At 43.4% G+C, this 5,965-nt stretch overlaps 1 long non-coding RNA gene across 1 annotated transcript; it reads right to left on the reverse strand.

Annotated features, from left to right (window-relative positions):
- Nucleotides 1-4,267: 4,267 nt before the first annotated feature.
- LOC116170120 lies at nt 4,268-4,659 on the reverse strand. The gene is made up of 3 exons (XR_004145170.1): nt 4,489-4,659; nt 4,383-4,435; nt 4,268-4,336 (listed from the first exon to the last, which is right to left on the reverse strand). It is a non-coding gene; the product is annotated as an uncharacterized LOC116170120 (long non-coding RNA).
- Nucleotides 4,660-5,965: the final 1,306 nt, after the last annotated feature.

Raw genomic sequence — 5,965 nt, forward strand, 5'->3', positions numbered from 1 at the left:
AATCAAATCTTTCAACAACTCAACTTTCTTCATTCCTGGGGATCTCCCCTACATCCCATAGCGCCCTGCGCTACATCCTCATCAGAATGTTAAGTCCTCCGCGTTCTAATAATCATCTTCCAAGAATTGCACCCATTCCTGGGTCCAGACCCTTCAATCTTACCTTGTCTGGGGGAACGTACTACCGGGGGGTATACTTTACCCCAGGTACCGTAGCGGACGGGGTGGGGGTGGGGTGAGGTATGGAAGAACCCCAAAAAAACAGTTGATGGCTTTTCATGAAAGAAAACAATTGTGAGGAAAGCTTAAACGTTCTGAGGGCGAAAGGCGCACCTGGAAGCTAGTGAGTGTGCAAAACCCCGCTGTAAATGAAGAAACGGATGCCATACCCAAATATCACACAAAGAGGCATCAATTTGTTCGTTTTTTCCTGGGTGGTAGTCCATACCTATCCAGGGGATGAATTGATGTCTTTTCTTGAATCGTTGGGCCGCGGAGGATTGAAAACGTTCTAGGAGTGAACGTAGCGTCGGGGGGTCTGGAACACCTCCTAGGAAAATGTATGAAATAGAATGTGGTCTCGCAGGGTCTAGGACCTACGACCCCCTCCCCGCATCTTATACCAATATTTTATAGATTTCTAAGTTATTTTGAACGGATTTATCAGGGGTTTTAGAACATATTCTTACCTTCGCGGTGGGCGTCGTCTTCGTTGGTTGCTAGGGAGGAATTTGCTGGCGTCTAAACGGGCGCGTGTACTTGTAAATCAATTAAAGTAAACATTTGCTTTTAATTATCTTTATGGCGTTAGCTGATCTCGACAGATCCGAAACTCTAAATCAGTCTGTAAAATACCACAATTACATCTTTATTGATGGTTTTATGACAGACATTTAAAAAGTAAACTAACATTTGAGGTGTTGGAGGACGTTTCGCCTTCGGCGCTGGAGGATTTTTCCAAGTGAAAAACTACAGTTGCACGCGCGCACTCCGTTTCGCGCGGTTAAACCAGAAGGCCTCTTTCGCACACGCGCCTACTTTCTCCGCTTGATCGGGGTGTTCGGTCCGCTAATTGATTAATTTGCGTTAGCGATATTTTTACGAAATACCAAACGCACGAGGCGTGGGCAGCGAGCACTGTTAGAACTCGAAGGCTTTCGTAAAACTTTACTGGGGTATTTACGTATCTAATTTATACACCAACGCCTACCAGGGTATAAATTTTACGGCCGGCTAATAATTACCTCTTGTAAATACTTTCAATTTAAACGTCGTGCCATTGTTTACTCTTTCCCTTTCGGCTTTTTTTATGAATGGCACTCGTCGATGAACTTGTTTCGGTGCGAAAATTAAATGCCAATTAAAACCGACACGATAAATCCTAACGGGCCTTCTTCTTTTCAAAAAAGGCAGAAACTGGACTTTGGAATTTCTTTCACTTCTTCACGCGTTCGGCCTTCCTTTCTTCTTGCATTTTTGCCATCTTCAAGTGTGGAGTGAAGGTCGCACTAACGTTTGACTTTAAGTTATAAGTTGCAGGATTCAGCTGCATATACGTCGAAGACGGCGTCCATCGTGAAGTCACGAAAATGTTTGTTTTCAAAACTAAACCCGCACAAAATAGCTAGGGGACCAAACTGGCAACTGTCGATAGTCCTCCCTCGAGAGCCACGTTTTCCTCCCAAAAGCTTAGAACTCTCAGCACCGTGGGACCATTAACATTTTTTTTCGTAGAGAGGTAGGTACTCAATTTCCCCAGAACCCTCGGTGCTGCCCTCTCGCCCAAAACCATCGGAAAACGAAAATCGAAACTAACTTTTTCCCCACAGATCCCCCGGTAGTACGTTTCCGAACTAAGCATTTAGAGTCTGCATGATAATTTTCGGAGTAGGACAGTCGAGTTTTCCTTTCGGTATGGAAAATTCCTTTGATTCCTTTGATAACTCCCCAGTAATTATCCCGACCCAACAAACACTTAAGGTCCTCAATACTAGTCATCATTCTCGAGGAAGAGTCATCGAAGTTTCTTTTGCCTAGGGGGTATTCCAGACCCCCAGGTGATGTATACTACCCTAAAGATGTTCACGGTATTCAGCACGTGTGATCATTTTTTTGGGAAACACCTTCGAAGCTCCTTTTCCTGGGGAGTTTGGTATGGAATGGTCCCTCGAAAGGGATCACGGCAAATATTCATGGTTCTGTATAATTTGAAACGAGAACGTACTACCGGGGGGTCTGGGGGGTATGGAATACCCCCCAGGAGATGGAACTTAGATAACTCCCCGGTGATTGTCCCCATTCAAACACTTAAGGTCCTCAATACTAGTCATCATTCTCGAGGAAGAGTCATCGAAGTTTCTTTTGCCTAGGGGGTATTCCAGACCCCCAGGTGATGTATACTACCCTAAAGATGTTCACGGTATTCAGCACGTGTGATCATTTTTTTGGGGAAACACCTTCGAAGCTCCTTTTCCTGGGAGAGTTTGGTATGGAATGGTCCCTCGAAAGGGATCACGGCAAATATTCATGGTTCTGTATAATTTGAAACGAGAACGTACTACCGGGGGGTCTGGGGGGTATGGAATACCCCCCAGGAGATGGAACTTAGATAACTCCCCGGTGATTGTCCCCATTCAAACACTTAAGGTCCTCAATACTAGTCATCATTCTCGAGGAAGAGTCATCGAAGTTTCTTTTGCCTAGGGGGTATTCCAGACCCCCAGGTGATGTATACTACCCTAAAGATGTTCATGGTATTCAGCACGTGTGATCATTTTTTTGGGGAAACACCTTCGAAGCTCCTTTTCCTGGGAGAGTTTGGTATGGAACCCTCGAAAATCACGGATGTTCGTACGGTATGGAATCAGAACACTCCCCGGTGATTGAGGTCAAGACGTGTGATTATCATCTGGAGGATCGAACTTTTACCTCCATCAGAAGCTACCCCTTGTGATCCATTTTTTTGGGGAGCTCCTTTCCTGGGGAGTTTGGTATGGAATGGTCCCTCGAAAGGGATCACGGCAAATATTCATGGTTCTGTATAATTTGAAACGAGAACGTACTACCGGGGGGTCTGGGGGGTATGGAATACCCCCCCAGGAGATGGAACTTAGATAACTCCCCGGTGATTGTCCCCATTCAAACACTTCAGGTCCTCAAGACGTGTGATTATCATTCTCGAGGAAGAGTCATCGAAGTTTCTTTTACCTGGGGGGTATTCCATACCCCCCAGACCCCCCGGTGATGTATACTACCCTAAAGATGTTCATGGTATTCAGCACGTGTGATCATTTTTTTGGGGAAACACCTTCGAAGCTCCTTTTCCTGGGAGAGTTTGGTATGGAATGGTCCCTCGAAAGGGATCACGGCAAATATTCATGGTTCTGTATAATTTGAAACGAGAACGTACTACCGGGGGGTGTGGGGGGTATGGAATACCCCCCAGGCGATGGAACTTAGATAACTCCCCGGTGATTGTCCCCATTCAAACACTTCAGGTCCTCAAGACGTGTGATTATCATTCTCGAGGAAGAGTCATCGAAGTTTCTTTTACCTGGGGGGTATTCCATACCCCCCAGACCCCCCGGTGATGTATACTACCCTAAAGATGTTCATGGTATTCAGCACGTGTGATCATTTTTTTGGGGAAACACCTTCGAAGCTCCTTTTCCTGGGAGAGTTTGGTATGGAATGGTCCCTCGAAAGGGATCACGGCAAATATTCATGGTTCTGTATAATTTGAAACGAGAACGTACTACCGGGGGGTCTGGGGGGTATGGAATACCCCCCAGGAGATGGAACTTAGATAACTCCCCGGTGATTGTCCCCATTCAAACACTTAAGGTCCTCAATACTAGTCATCATTCTCGAGGAAGAGTCATCGAAGTTTCTTTTGCCTAGGGGGTATTCCAGACCCCCAGGTGATGTATACTACCCTAAAGATGTTCACGGTATTCAGCACGTGTGATCATTTTTTTGGGAAACACCTTCGAAGCTCCTTTTCCTGTGAGAGTTTGGTATGGAATGTTCACCCGTTTACGTTTTGAAACGAGAAAGCAGTACCTGGGGTGGGAGGGGGTATGGAATACGCTCCAGTAAAAGGAGAATTGATAGTTTCTAGGTGATCATCCCCTCCCAAACAATCACGGTCCACATTAATTGTCATCACCATTCTCGAGGAAGAACCATCGAAGTTTTTTTGTCCGAGACCCCCTGTTGTGTATTTTCCAAAGTTATAATGCAATTTTACTGTTTCAAATATGTAATTGTAGCATTCCGATTTAAACTTCATAAAAAAGTGCAGCTAATTCATCATGGACTTCTTTCGGCTCATCTCCTAAAGTGCCCAAATTAGCAATTTTTTAACTTCAGCGTGAACTTACCAGATATTTTTTCGCCGCACGCAACGCATTCTCCTGGTTTTTATTGAGACCCTCTAAAAGAATAGTTTTTGAACAGAACTCACCAGTGAATTAATCACGAACTTACCTGAACATCCGGAAAGAACTGCAAGTACCACTAAGACGACCACGATCCACAGGTGCCTCATGTTGGACAACGTTTGCCATTAACCGCTCTCGTGTTCGTTTTTAAAAATGCGGTGCCTTCCGCGTGATTAACGAACTTCCTAGTGATAATTGAAATTAGCGTGTACAATTAGTTCTAATCTCGCCAGTGAACTGCTTTAGTTTTGAAGTTATCTTGTCGTTTGTGTGGCAATCGGTCACCTAATCGTTGCTGGGAAGTAAACAGGCCAATCCGCAAGTACGATAAGAAAGTTGGAAAAACATCCCCGTGCCTGTAGGCATTTTGGGAAGAGTTGGAAACAGAAATTTGGACGGACATTTCAATAGGAACGGCCACGGATTGAAGACAATTTCGAAGAGTCGGTAAGGTATAATTAATCAAACGAGGTTATATAAGGATTAGATGGGATTAAAACCTTTTCGCCGTCCTCGTATAAAAAGGTAACATTTACCTACATTGTTACAATTTTTTCTTTGACGCAAAGAACGAAAGGTTAATTATAAAATTATCTGTGAAAAGGATTCTTCGTACCTAAAGCAAGCGGTTTATTTCTGTGTAAGTGTTTAATGAGATGTAATGACGTTTAATGAACGAATAGTGCATTTGTTCGTCTAACGGCAACTGCAATCAGGATCTTTTCTAATTAGAAAAAGGCGAAAAAAAGCGAGTGGATTTTCACCTGGTAAAAAAAAGAGAATTAAATCGTAACTGTTGGCGATAGATTAATTCCAATCGCGCCTTTTCACACACACACAAATTTCGCTACACCGAAATTAAGTTATAAAGAAATTAATAATTATCTCAGTGGTATAACTTAATTAAGATATTTCGTAATTACGATTAGAGCGTATATGGGGAATATTTTAATTTAAAGATCGGGCGCCTCTTGTCAACATCGCAATTTCGTACCCAGCGGGGCGGTCGATTGTTCAATTTCCAACAATAAATTTTTAGCGGTTTCACACTTTTGAATTGTAAGAATTACCTACCACATACAGCACAGCGGACTCCCGAAAGAAGCGCGACAATGGGGAGTTTAATGCGAGGATAAAGAAAAGGTGAGATTGCCGTATTGTGTTTAATTGTTACTTAAACAATTTTATTAAGCGATTGTTCTTTGTAATTTGGAGAACCGCTAGAAGAGAGTATGATGCGGTCACCGTCCGTCTGTACGTTCAAAATTGGTTACATTTCCTCGTGGGGGGTATTGCTACGTTCCCATCCTCAAAATTTTAGCCGAAGGTGCTGTTTTATGAATTGAATTAAAACAGAAAAATTGGATTTGTAGTTGGGGCATGGAATTCTACCTAAAAAAGAGGTAGTATTCTATAGCCTTCAGTAGCTCTTAAAGTAAAGTAAAGAAGTATTCAATGACACCCCTTAGGCAATTATCATTAATCCCCTCCCCCTTCCCGCGCCAACAAAAACTTTTATGACT

The sequence above is a fragment of the Photinus pyralis genome, unplaced genomic scaffold, assembly GCF_008802855.1.
Source record: "Photinus pyralis isolate 1611_PpyrPB1 unplaced genomic scaffold, Ppyr1.3 Ppyr1.4_LG5, whole genome shotgun sequence".
NCBI classification, from domain to species: domain Eukaryota; kingdom Metazoa; phylum Arthropoda; class Insecta; order Coleoptera; family Lampyridae; genus Photinus; species Photinus pyralis.